This window comes from Pleurodeles waltl, chromosome 11 (assembly GCF_031143425.1).
Source record: "Pleurodeles waltl isolate 20211129_DDA chromosome 11, aPleWal1.hap1.20221129, whole genome shotgun sequence".
Classification (NCBI taxonomy): Eukaryota; Metazoa; Chordata; class Amphibia; order Caudata; family Salamandridae; genus Pleurodeles; species Pleurodeles waltl.
Window position 1 is genome coordinate 900,642,654 of NC_090450.1, and position 12,858 is coordinate 900,655,511.

The following is a 12,858-nucleotide window of genomic DNA, read 5'->3' on the forward strand; positions in this document are numbered from 1 at the left end:
TCAGACTGAATCCGGAGATTTTTCTTCAAGCAATACCCTTCCTCGCCGGTCCACTCTGCGGACGTCATTGGTGTCGTAGTCGCCGTGATGATGTCGGGAGTAGTATATAGACGCCGCCTTCGCGCAGTGACATCAGTTCTTTTCTTTCCGCGCCATGCGCTGATCCGGAGAAAAGCTACCCTGGTCTGTTTTTGACTGACTTCGACCTTTTTGTTGAAATTTTGTGAGAACTTTTGGTGCGTCGAGGATGTCCCCGAAGACCGGTTTCGGGCTTGTCTGTGGTGTCTCGAGCGTGACCACAACACAAATTCGTGCTCCGAGTGCCGGGCCGTGCACCTGAAGGCTTTGAGGGAGCGGTCCCTAAAGCTAATAGCGGCCCAGCACTTGACTCTGCGTAAGTCATGGTCTCGATCGAGAGGAAGGTCTTGAGACCGTTAGCAGAGCCATCACCACTCGTCTTCTAAATCTTTGGGTACTGGTAAGAAGAAGAGATCCCATTGATCTCTGACTTTGCCCTGTTGCTCGGCTGACGACACGCGGGAAGAGTGTTGATGCTCAAGGCCTCCATCCTTGGAGTCTGGGTCGCACTCCCCTGAGTTTGCCGGAGTGACTCCCGCCCAGCTTAAAGAGTTCTTCGAGGCCATGCGCCTCATCTTTGGGCGAACCGACCCCGATACGGCACCTTGGGGCCCAGGGGGTTCGGTTGAGGGGCCTTCAGGTTCCACGTTGGCGGCTTCGGCTCCGGCCACCGAGGTCATCTCTGGATCCGCTCGCGCACCCTTGACCCTTTTTCCTATGTGTACGGATTCGGGGAGGGATTGGAGGGGTCCCTGGACCCTTATGAATACCAGGATGCTCCATCTTTGGACTAGGCTCAGGAATTGGGCGACGCCAGTGGTCTGGACACTTCTCCTGACGCTGGCATGCTGTCTCCTCCAACGGTGGCTACAGCAGAGGGAGCGACTTATGGTATGGTGGTCAGTAGGGCAGCTGAGGTCCTTGGCCTTGAGCTTCCCACTGTAGAGGTCAGGTCTAATCTCCTGACGGAGGGGCTTCAGCTTGGGGCTTTCACTTCAGAAACCCTTTTGCCATTCAATGAAGCCCTCACCGATGTCCTTTTGGGTACCTGGTCCAAACCCAACACAGGGGCTCCTGCGAATAGGACTATCGCACACTGCCATTGGCCCGCTCCGAACGACTCTAAATTACTGTCCCAAAACCCTATGCCTAGAGTCATGTCATCCAGGCTTCCTCTTCTTCAGGCGGATTCCCTTCCGCAACCCCAGACAGGGAATCCAAAAGGCTGGAACAGTTTGGTAAGAAGAGGTTTTCTTCCTCCAGTCTCGCGCTGCGGTCTGTGAACACTGCATGCCTTTTGGGCTTCTATACCCATTCTTTGTGGGATACGGTTGTGCAAGTCCTGCAGCATATACCGGAGGAGGCTCGTGCTATCGTCTCCCAAGCTGTGAACGATGGGAGAGATGCGGCAAAGTTCACAATCCATGGGCTGGACACGATTGACTCTCTGGGCAGATCGGTTGCTATGACGGTGGCCTTGAGACTCCACGCCTGGTTGCGTACTTCTGTTTTTTCTGGGGATGTCCAACAGTCACTCATGGACATGCCCTTTGATGGCTCCTGTCTCTTTGGAGACAAAGCAGACTCGGCCTTGGAGAGATTCAAGGATTCCTGGGCCACGACTCGGTCCCTTGGTCTTTCCTCTGCCCCTCGCCCCCATCTGTCCGCTTTGCGCCCCTTTCATGGCCACGGAAGGAGCTCCCTGTCGCATCCTCCACCCAGCCACCGTGCCAACCATGCTGTCCAGCCTCTGCCTGGCAGGGGACGCGGAATCCCACGTGGGCATAGGGCAGGGAACCAGAGGTCTGCCCAGTCCATCTCTGCCCCAGCTGCAGCCTCCAAACCCCCCTAGTCCATCCCCTCACTCCTATCAACTTGGTGGCAGGATTCGCCATCACCTGCCTCACTGGGAATCCATCACTACGGACAGGTGAGTTTTGCAGATCGTTCGAAAGGGCTACTCCCTCCCTTTCGAATCTCCTGCACCAGCCATGCCTCCATCCTTCAGTCACCTTCCAGAGGATCATTTGGCACTTCTCCGCCAGGAAGTCGCAGCTCTCTTGGCCAAGGGAGCTATAGAAAAGGTCCCTGTGCCCGATGTAGGTTGTGGTTGTTTTTCCCGCTACTTTCTGGTGCCGAAAAAGGACAAGGGCTTACGTCCTATCCTAGACCTTCTTGACCTGAACTACTTCCTCAAGAAGGAGAAATTCAAATTGCTCACCCTGGCTCAGGTTCTGTCTGCCCTGGACCCAAAAGACTGGATGGTAGCATTGGACTTGCAGGACGCTTATTTCCACATCCCCATCCTGCCAGCCCACAGACGTTACCTATGATTTGTGGTAGGTCACGAGCACTATCAGTTCACCGTGCTCCCCTTCTGCCTTACCAGCGCACCTCGGGTGTTCACGAAAATGATGGCGGTGGTTGCAGCTCATCTGCACAAGTTAGGGGTGTCAGTCTTCCCATACCTCGACGACTGGCTGTTGAAGGCGGACCCGCCCCAGAAAGTCATCTCCCACCTTCAGACTATGGCGAACCTCCTGCACAGGCCAGGGTTCACTGTAAACGTGCCGAAGTCACACCTGAGTCCCTCTCAGACACTCTTTCATTGGAGCTGTTATGGACACAGTGCCGTTTCAGGCTTATCCTCCCGAAAAGCGAGTCCAAGACATTCAGGCTATGATTCCAATCTTTCGGCCTCGGTCTTGGGTTTCGGAGAGACTGACTCTGAGGCTGCTGGGCCTCATGGCCTCCTGCATCCTGCTAGTAACACATGCCAGATGGCATATGCAGGCTCTGCAGTGGGACCTGAAGTTCCAGTGGGCGCAGCATCAGGGGAATCTCTCCAACATGGTGCAGATCTCGGAGGGGACTGCGAAAGACCTGCAGTGGTGGCTTTCGAATCCGCATTGGGTCCAAGGCAGATCCCTCTCCCTTCCGCAACCAGATCTTTCTATAGTGACAGATGCGTCACTTCTGGGTTGGGGCGGCCACATGGGAGAGGCGGAGATCAGAGGCCTCTGGTCTCGGGCGGAGTCTGGGCTCCATATCAATCTTCTGGAGCTCTGGGCAGTCAGGCTTGCGTTGAAAGCATTTCTTCCCCCTCTCAAGGGGAAAGTAGTGCAGGTGTTTACAGACAATACTACCGCCATGTGGTACTGCAACAAACAGGGCAGAGTAGGGTCCTAGACCCTTTGTCAGGAGGCACTACGCCTCTGAATATGGCTGGAACATCAGGGCATTACCCTGATGGTTCAGCATCTGGCGGGTTCCCTCAAAGCCAGAGCAGACTAACTCAGCTGTCGATGCACAGCCGATCACAAATGGCATCTCCATCCGGAGGTGGTACAAGGTCTCTTTCAGCAGTGGGGAGAGCCTTGGTTAGATCTGTTCGCCTCCACAGAGAAAGCGCTATGTCAGCTGTTTTGCGTGTTGGAGTTTCCAAGGCGGTACTCGCTCGGAGACGCTTTTCGTCTCGAGTGGAACTCCAGGCTTCTTTCCGCCTATACCCAGAGTTTTCAAGAAGATCAGGAACGACTAGGCCCATGTCATCTTGGTGGCACCAGACTGGGCACGGAGAGTCTGGTATCCAGAGCTATTGAGCATGTCCATTGATCTCCACTCTTCGGGTGGATCTTCTGTTGCAGCAACAGGGGATGGTTCTTCACCCGAACCTGTCCAACCTCCGCCTTCATGCGTGAAGATTGAGCGGCAACAGTTGCTGACTTTTGATCTTCCACCCGAAGTCTGCAATGTTATCTTGGCAGCCAGGTGTCCCTGCACCAAAACTGTATACGCCTGTCGTTGGAATAAATTTGTGGCATAGTGCACCAACAAATCTGTTGATCCCTTCTATCTGAGGTTCTTCTGTTCATTCTTTCCTTGGCCCAGCATGGCTCTGCTTTGGGAACCTGTAAAGGGTATTTATTTCCCGTTTTGGCCTTCCTTGGCTTATCCGATCAGCCCTCACTTTTTAAATCTCATATTGTGAGTAGATTGCTAAAAGGCCTTAACCATTTATTTCCTCCCACTCCATTTATCATGCCTCAGTGGGACCTCAATCTTGTCCTTACTTATTTAATGTGTACTCCCTTTGAGCCAACGCACAATTGTCCCTTACGGCTCCTCACCTTCAAAACTGTCTTTCTTGTTGCCATCACCTTTGCTTACAGAGTGAGTGAACTTCAAGCCCTTTCATCTAAACCTCCATACTTGTCTGTGCACCCTGTCAAAGTGGTGTTGCGCACTAAGGCTTCTTTCCTTCCAATGGTGGTTACGCCTTTTCATGTAGGCCAGTCTATCAACCTGTCTACTTTCTACGGACCCCCACATCCTTCTCATGAGGGGAGAGACTCCACCGTCTGGACCCAAAAAGAGCGTTGGCGTTCTATCTTAATCGTACTAAAGTTTTCCGGGTGGACGATCAACTCTTTGTTGGGTATGTGGGTGTGAAAAAAGGGAAGGTGGTGTAAAAGCATAACATCTCTCGATAGGTGCTTCTTTGCATCAAAATGTGCTGCGCTTTGGCCAAAAAGCAACCGCCTGAGGGCTTGCATGCTCATTCGACCAGAGCAACTGCTGTTTCCACTGCGTTAACACGCAGAGTTCCTGTCCTGGATATCTGCCAGGACTACATGGGTGTCCCTGCACACGTTTGCTAAACACTACTGCCTGGACAGTCAGGTCCGTCGGGACGGCTACTTTGGTAGTTTGGTCCTGCGGGCCTTCCTAGTATGATCTTGGTTCACAGCCCACCACCGAGGATGGCATTGCTTGGGTATCTATTCTAAGGTAAGGAATCTGCAACTAGAATATTCTCTACCAGATATTTAATTACCGAAGGTAAGTAACTTGTACTTCTATTCCTAGAAGTACATTTTTGATTCTCAGTCAACCATAATTTGCTAAACAGCACTGTTTAATTAAAAAGCTACAGGGAGCAGATTATGGCCTCATACATTGATAAAGGTTCATGACTCTTTTTCTTCCTGCATGGATGCCATTGGCAGCACCATAACTGTAAATATTTGAATCTGTTTTACTCTTCTTAAGAGAAATATAGTGTGCTACCATTACTAGTCCTGAGGAAGATGCCTTTAGAAGTAATTGTCCTTGGGGGTCAAACCATTGACAATTTAAAGTGCGTTTGGTTTCTGGGAATCTGAGGCATAAGTGGTATATCATGTAGTGAATTTTTCTCTTCCCTGATCTGGATTATTTGACTGTAAAACCACAAAACACTTCAGTTTTGCCATATATATCTTATGTGTTATCACTTTCACTCATCACTTGCACTGCATCACTTTTTCGCTTAAAGGGCCGTTTTACAAATCTGTGTTTTATATTTCTGTGGATCCAGAAAATTATGCTTGAAATTGTGGCCTTGTATGAAACAGAGATGGATGTGCATATTTTGGCCTTGATGATGAGGCCAGTCCAGATTACAAGCAGTAGATGTACATGAGATATACATAGGAGCAGACGTTTCCAACCCTCCTGGAATCACCAAGTTGTTTCAGAATTGTTTTCTGCAGGAACCACTGTTCTCTTTCAGAGGATCCTCATTGTAGGAAGCTAGCCTAGTGGGTGGTGAGCACCTATGGTGTTATCACCTTATACTAGGTCCAGATATCCCCTATTAGTGGGGTGTAGGCAGTGTTTAGGAAACCAAGGCTCTCTAGAGGTAGCTGTGGATGAGCAACCAAGACTTATCTAGGAGATATGCAAAGCTTATACAATACCACTATAGTCACACAACACTTACACACGAAGTAACCACACAGTGTTACAAAAATAAAGGTACTTTATTATAGTAACACAAATACTAGAATACTGAATAGGCAATCCCCCAACTGGAGGTAAGTTAGCACACTATTGTATACACAGTAGCAATCAGTAAATAGCATAGAAAGCAATAAACATTGGTAAAAGCAATAGCAAATAGTGAGGGCCTTAGGGGTGGGCCAAATCATGAACTAAAAAAGTGAAATGTGAAAGTCCGTCCCCGAACCAAGAAAGTGGAATCAGTAGACGGGAGCTGGAGGAACTAGGGACCCCAGAGGTGAGTACCAGAGTGATCCCCAGCGTCCAGAAGAGCAGAGGTAAGTACCTGGTTTTCCCCAAAACCTACTGGAGGACTTTGTGTTATGCAAGACCCAACCAAGACTGGAAGAACCCAAAGGTGGATCCTGACAGAAGAGGACCTCCAACGGAAGGGGACCAAGTTCAGTTCGAGTTGGAGTGTCTGGTGGTGGCAGGTACCGCTACCCAGCCTTCTGTGGATGTAGGACCAGGCCAATGGTGGACAAAGAAGGTCAACAGTGCAGCACAGGAGCTGAATAGGCGTCCCAGAAGTGATGCAAGTGATGTCCCTTGTCAGCAGTCGAGATGCAGTTGGTCAGTGGTCCTGGAAAACCTCAAACAAGCCTTGACAAATGTAAGAGATGAGGAAGAAGGTTTGCAAGGCTGAAGATTACCAGCAAGGTCAAGGGGACTCAGCCCGCAGCGGGGAGTCTGAGCTGACCCCCAGCAGCTGGGAGAGTCACAAGAAGAGGAGGCAGCCCCCACTGGCGGCAGGCACAGGAGTCGCAGTGAGGCCCCCCTCAGCACACCTGAAGAGGAGTCTCACTTAGTTGGAGCAGCAGGCAGGAGACTGTGCTTTGCAGGGAAGAGTGCTGGAGTCCGGGGCTACACAGAGCTTTGGAGGAGGAAAAAACAAGCCTTGGTAGCCGCCAGAGTTGTGGTGCACAGGGGTACTGTCCAGTAAGGAGAGGCAAGGGCTTACCGTCTCCCAAGTTGGATAGCTGGTAGAGAGGATCAAGGGGACCACTCCAGACCACCTCCTGTGATGCAGGATGCACACAGCTCTGGAGGAGAGAAGATCCACACAGCCGTTGCAGTTGGTGCCTGCAAATGCAGGGGAGTGACTCCTTCACTCCAAGGGAGATTTCTTCTTTCGTCTTGTGCAGGCTGAAGACTCGCTGCACTCAAAGGATGCACAGCCATGGAAATGTTGCAGTTGCTGGAAGGAGCCGGAGAAACAATGCTGCAGAGCGGAGTCATCGCTGACTGTTGGTTCCTGGAGGGTCCAGTTGCAGTCCCAGTGGCCATAAGATTAAGTAAATGATGGAGAGGAGTCCTGCTGGAATCTTGCATGTCGAATCTGAGGACTCACCCAAGAGGGAGACCCTAAATAACCCATGAAGGGGGATTGGTCACCTAGCAGGGGGACCACCTATCAGGATGGGAGCTGACATGTCCACCTACCTGACCTGGCTACTCAGATGCTCCCTTGGGCCTCTGCCCACCTTAGATTCAAGATGGCAGGATCAAGTGGCCACCTGGAGGAGCTCTGGACACCTCATCTAGGGTGTCCAGTTTCACGCCAAAGCAGGGACCAGAGGTCCCTGGACTGGTGCAAACTGGTTTATGCAAGGAGGGCACCAAATGTGCCCTTAAAAGCAAACCACTGGTTTGGGAAGGCTACCCCTCCTAAGCCATGTAACACCTATTTCCAAGGGAGAGGGTGTTACCTCCCTCTCCCAAAGGAAATCCATATTTCTGCCTGAGCTGGTAAAGCAGCAGTAGGGCAGAAGCCTGTCTGAGGGGGTAGCAGCAGCGTGGACTGCCCAGAAAACCTCAGAAGACTGATAGGGGCAATGCTGGGGGTCCTCCAAGGAAGAGTGCATGGAATCATACAACCAATACTGGCAACAATATTGGGGTATGATTCCAACATGTTTGATACCAAACATACCCAGGTTCGGACTTAGAATTGTGTAGCTGGACACTGGTAGTGACCTTTGCCACGTACTCCAATAAAATGGCTTCCCCACACTCATGAAGTCCAGTGTAATGGGGCTGGAGTTCATAGGGGCACCTCTGCTCATGCGGGGGTGCCCTCATACACAGGTACGTGCACCCTGCCCTCTGGGCTAGGAGGGCCTACCATAGGGGTGACGTACAGTGACCTGGTGCAGTGACCTGTTGTGAAAGGGTGCATGCACCTTTTCACGCAGCTTGCAATGGCAGGCCTGCAGACACATTTTGCATGGGCTCCCATGGGTGCCTCAATCCCCTGGGTACCTAAGTACCATATACTAGGGACTTATATGGGGACAGCAGCATACCAATTGTGGGGTGCAAAGTCCTAAGCAACCAAATTTAGAGAGAGAGAGTACAATCACTGGGGTCGTGGTTAGCAGGATCCCAGTGAACACAGTCAAAACACACTGACAACAGGCAAAAAGGGGGGGGAGGTGGTAGTAATCATGCCAAAAAGAGGGTACTTTCCTACATCTCCTATTGGCATCAGCCTGAGAGAGTACAGCCTGAGAGAGTATAGCCCAGGCCTCCACCAGGACCTGTGGCAGCACTTGCCCAACAGTTTCCCACATCATGTGGCAATAATGGCCCAAAAGGCATTCAGTGTTCACAGACCGCAATGCAAGGAAGACAGAAGAAAACATCTTCTTCCCAAGTGAGTCCAACCTATTGGATTCCCTATGCAGTGGAGCTGAAGGGAATGCACCAATGGAGGTAGAGGCTTGGACCACCCAAGCTTTTAGGGAGGGGTGTTGAGTCAAGAACCTTGGCACCACAGGAAGAGGTGATGGTGGCAGGCAAATGTAGGGTTCACAGGAGCCCTCATGCTGGGTTTAGACCAGTTACTAAGTAAGACGTCAGTGAGGGCGTCATAGAACCGGAGCAGGGATTCTGAGATGGAAGCTCCCGGTTGCAGCACCTCTGTCAAGAGATTAGTCTTGACGGCCACCAAGTGCAGCTAAAGGTCCAGGACCTCAACTCCCTTCCTCACCACCACAGCGTAAGAAGCTCCGTCCTATGTAGCCACAGTAGGGAGAGAAAGCAAGCCAATATCTTGAGAAGTGTCTAGTCCACAGTCCTCACACCCGTCTTCATGCCTGTCCATTTCTTCATATAGCTGGGATTCTAAAGAGTCCAGTGAGCCCCCCATAGACCCCCAAAGCTTAGCCTCTAGAAATAGCGCTCAGGATCCACACAAGGGGGAAAGGCTCCCGCCGGTGCCTGAGATGGCGTTGTATGATTTCCCAACCAGCTCAGTGTCAGAGTCAGGAATTACCATGGGGAAGGTGCTGGGAGTGCCTGGGCTGACATCAGGGAAGGTCGAGGTGCTACAACATGTGTCAGTCTGGATCTAGGACTGGATCCCTAGGAGCCCCTCGGTGCTAGGGCCAGAGCCACTGGCGTGGAACCTTGCAGGGTCCGAAGGTGCTCCAGCAGGGTCGGGCTGCCCAAAAATGAACCACATGGTCTCACACAATTCTCAGGAAACTCTGGGAGGAGCGGAGTCGGCATGGGCTCCTCAGAAAGAGGTCTAGAGCATCGATGCTCCCTCATATCATTGGCCAGTGGACGAGGAGAAGTCGAAGAGTGTTTCAACTTATTGGATTGCTTTTATACCTTAACTTAACCTGATTGTTCCGAGGACTAGAAGTGGGATGCGGATGACTTCGGACTAGGGGACCTTCCTCTTGACCAAGTTGTGTGTATTGCAGTCCTTATAAGCAAAAGTGGCCATAAAGGAGGTCCTGTGTCATCAAAGGGAATTGGGAATCTATTCTTGTTAATTTCTAGTAAAAAGGAAAGCATCAAAGTAAGAGTTCAGGTCCATCTTAGACATCATAGTACTCAACAAGTACATAAGTCAAGAACAATTTAGAGTGCTGGCTCTGCACCAAATCTACCCACAGTTGCAGCAAGGGACTTGGATGCGTATGATCAACCTTCAGGATGCATATTTTCATATCCCGATCTCCTCAAAGCATCTCAAATTACTGCGGTAGAAGTTGGGATCTCGGCACTACCAGTACAAAGTACTGCCTTACAGCCCCACAAACATTCTCAAAGCTTATGGCTGTGATTGCAGCATTCTTAAGGAGACAAAACTTCATGTGTCCTTACCTCTATGACTGGCTGATTAAAAGCTCTTCTCCATCTTAAACAATGGCACATTTTGGCTTTTGTGTAAAGATCCGGGGTCTTCAAATCAATTTTCAAAAATCAACAGTCGATCCAGTTCAAAAGCTACATTACACATGGGCTATACTGGATACACTATCCGCAAGAGTGTATACTTTGGAGGTGAGACTATCATCCTTAACTCTGAAATGTCACACTCTTCTGCAGTCTCATCATCCTTCTGTAGGACAGATAGCCTCTGTTCTGGGGCCATGGCTTCTTGCATCTTCATAGTACCGAACGCAAGACTGCACAAGAGGCCCCTACAGCAATGTCTGGAGTATCAGTGGAACCAGCTTTCCAACAGCTGGGGGGACAAACTCAGGTTACCACAGGCTGCACGACAGTCTCTTCCATAGTGGCCTCAGAGAAACAATCTCGGTGGGGGTACCAATTCACCAGGACCCATCCTCTCAAACCCTGCTTACAGGTGCCTCCATCCAAGGATAGAGAGCTCACATGTGTTCCCTTCAGACTTGGATGCATGGGCAGACAGAGAACAATGTACCCCATCAACATGTTGGAACTCAAAACAGTCCACGTGGCTTTGAAATCTTTCTTTCCAGTTGTCACGAAAAACTGCATCCTTCCCCAAACCACCAACAGAACAATCATGTATTACTTGAACAAGCAGGGAGGAACTCACTCTTGCCCTCTCTCCTTTTCAGCCAAAGGGCAGGTTCCTGTGTGTGAGGGCACTCTTGCATGAGCAGAGGTGCCCCTGTGAACTCCAGTTCCAATGCACTGGACTTCGTAATTGTGGGGAAGCCATTTTACTCCTGTACTGGCCACAGGTCACACTACCTGTGGTGCAGCTGCATAATGCTAACTTCGAATCTAGGCATGTTTAAGATCACATATGTCAGAATCACACCCCAATACTAATGCCAGTATTGGTGGTATGATTCCATGCACTCTGGGGGCTCTTTAGAGGACCACCAAGTATTGCTCCTACCAGTCTTCCAGGGTATGTGAGCCTCCCATGCTGCTGCAGACCCACAGACAGGTTTCTGCCCTCCTGCTGCTTGACCAGCTCAAGCAGGGGAAGGCAGAACAAAGGATTTCCTGTGGGAGAGGGGATGCAACACCCTCTCCCTTTGAAATAGTTGTTACAAGGCTGGGGAGGGGTAGCATTTCCATGCCCCCAGCTTGCTTTGAAGGGCACATTTGGTGCCCTCCTTGCATAATCAGGATTGTACCAGTCTCTGGACCCCCGGTCCCTGCACTGGTGCAAAACTGCACAAAGGAAAGGGGAGTGACCACTCCCCTGTCCATCACCACCCCAAGGGTGGTACCCAGAGCTCCTTTAGGTGGCCACTTGATTCTACCATCTTGGAAACAAGAAGTGCAGAGGCCCCTAGGAGCATCTAGTTGGTCAGGACAGGTAACTGACGTCAGTGACCCCTTCTGATAGGTGGTCACCTATTTAGGGAAAACCTTGTGGGTGGGTCCCCAGATTTGGCATGCAAGACTCCACGAGCACTCCTCTGTATCAACCCCTCCTGCTCCTGGCCACCGGAACCTCTGCTGGACTTCTCAAGAACCAAACAAGCCTGGAGGCCCCCAAGACGACCTCGCCTTGCAACATTGTTTCTCTGGCTCCTTCCAGCAATTGCAACATTTGCGCAGCTGTGCATCCTCTGGGGTCGGCAAGACTTCAGCTGCACCAAAGAAGCAAGAAGGAATCTTCCTTGGAGTGAAGGAGTCACTCCCATGCACCCGCAGGCACCGATGACCGGCATCCAGGATATGCTCTCTACTGGAAGTGTGTGGAGCCCCCAACACAGTTTGTGGTTCTGAGTGGTCCTCTTGGTCCTGTCTGCTTTTTGTCCAGCTTGGAAGATAGTAAGCCCTTGCCTCTCCTTGGAGGACAGAATCCCTGTGCACCGTAACTCTTGCAGCAACCAAGGCTTGTTGACTCCTGCTCGAAGGGATCATCAGGTTCCAAGTAGCCCCGGCCTCCAGCACTTCATCCTTGCAAGGACAGTCTAGTCTCTGCTATTCCAGAGATGTGGGACTCCTCTCCAGGTGTGCTGACTGGGTCTCACTGCAACTTACTGTGCCAGCAGGTTGCCTGTGGGGGCTATGACTGCTGAGGGTGAGCCCGGCAGCCCGGACTCCCCTCCAGGGGTCGAGTCCCCTGGGCCTTGCTGATCCTCTTCAGCTCTGCAAATCCTTGTCTGTCCAGATTTGCACTTGCCAAGGTTTGTTGGTGATCCTTCTGACCACTGACCCATCTGCGACCTGGCGACCAGGGTGAGACATCTTCTGCATGACTTCGGGGACTCCTCTGCAGCTCCTGGGCCCCACAACTGATCTTTCTCTTCCACCATCGACTCAGATCTTCACCCACAAAAGGGTGGGCAGTGGCCCCCATCCTACTTGGCCACTCCTACGTGGACTGGTCTCTGCCACCTTCTTTTGCAGGTCCTCTTCATCCGGAATCCACCATTGGGTTCCATCGGACTGGTCTGGTTCTTGCAAACTTCATTTTCCAAGTCCCCTTGTTAATCTATTCGAAAACCAGGTAACTTACGTCTGCTCTCCTGGTTGCTGGAGGTCATCTAGGTACTCACCTCTTGGGGTTACAAGTTCTCCCTGCTCCCTACTAACTACTCCACATCCTTGGGTGGGGGACCTAACCTTGCATTATAGTATATGGTTTGTTCCCCCACTCCCACCATAGGGCCCTAGCTATTTTCAGCTATTTCTTACCAATGCTTGTTGTTTTTCTATGCTAATTCCTAATACAGCGTATATATAGAGTATACTTACCTCCAG

At 51.1% G+C, this 12,858-nt stretch overlaps 1 protein-coding gene across 5 annotated transcripts in view; it reads left to right on the top strand.

Annotated features, from left to right (window-relative positions):
- The window catches only part of HECTD4 (HECT domain E3 ubiquitin protein ligase 4), a 1,724,100-nt gene that overhangs the window by 1,340,538 nt on the left and 370,704 nt on the right, over window positions 1-12,858 (top strand). The window lies entirely within an intron of this gene.